Here is a 1,033-nt window from a genome sequence, read left to right on the forward strand (position 1 = left end):
AGGGCTCCCGTGCTCCGTCAAGGACTTCTCTATCAGTTAAGATTTGCATTTGGCAGCTAGTAACAGAGCTCAGAAACAGTAGTGGCTTAAACCAGATAAAAGTTTATTTTTCTTCTCGGTAAAAGAATTCTGGAGATAAGAGATGCGGGGCTGGTAGGGCCTCGCCTATACAGTTCCTGTATCTCTCCCCTCCACAAAGGACCTTCTATCCTTACAGACAAAGACGCCTCCTCGGGTTGCTTCCGCCTTCTCCATCTTGTGGACAGAAGCAGGAGACAGATGGGCCCAAGGCAAACTTCTTTTGTGATCACTTCACAGCTTAACACGGTCCAGCATACATTGTGAGCAGCCCCTAAGTAGTCATAAATGAAAAAAAAGTTCTTTTACCCCATTTTAATTTATTATTTGCATATGTGTGGGGGTGCATGCAAGCCATGGCATGTGTGCGGAGGTCAGAGGACAACCTGCTCCCCCTTCCACCTTAGGTCCTGAGAATGGAACCCACCCAGGTCATCTACCCTTTCCTTGCTGAGCCTTTTCATCTGCCCCAAAGCATAATTTTATAGCAGCAACAGAGGGAGACAAAACTTTATCACTCCCAAAACTTCAGTAAACATCAACGGTGTAGCCCTGCATTGTACCTTAGGTCTGTGATCTCAGAACCCTGCAAGCAGAAGTACTAAGAGTATTGTTTCAAGTGATCTACATATAGAGGTCCAGGCTGGCCTAAAGGCCCTGTCTCAAAACAATGAACAACGAAGCCAGAAGCGTTGGCACGTACCTGTTGACCCAGAACTTTAGAGGCAGAAGCAGGAGGATTGTGAGTTCAGGGTCATCCTTGGCTAAAACATAAATTTAAGGCCAGGCTGGGCCATATAAGACCCTGTTGGGCCGGGCGATGGTGGCGCACGCCTTTAATGCCAGCACTCGGGAGGCAGAGGCAGGTGGATCTCTGTGAGTTCGAGGCCAGCCTGGTCTACAGAGCTAGTGCCAGGACAGGCTCCAAAGCCACAAAGAAACCCTGTCTCGAAAA

General features: G+C 48.4%; 1 long non-coding RNA gene across 1 annotated transcript in view; it reads right to left on the reverse strand.

Annotated features, from left to right (window-relative positions):
• Positions 1-82: 82 nt before the first annotated feature.
• The window catches only part of LOC126489206 (uncharacterized), a 24,077-nt gene continuing 23,126 nt past the window's right edge, over positions 83-1,033 (reverse strand). The window contains exon 2 of the long non-coding RNA XR_007588882.1: positions 83-352. This is a non-coding gene — a long non-coding RNA (uncharacterized lncRNA). The remainder of the gene's footprint in view (positions 353-1,033) is intronic.

The sequence above is a fragment of the Alexandromys fortis genome, unplaced genomic scaffold (genome assembly GCF_014885135.2).
Source record: "Alexandromys fortis isolate MF-2015 unplaced genomic scaffold, M_Fortis_MF-2015_v1.1 scaffold_223, whole genome shotgun sequence".
NCBI classification, from domain to species: Eukaryota; Metazoa; Chordata; class Mammalia; order Rodentia; family Cricetidae; genus Alexandromys; species Alexandromys fortis.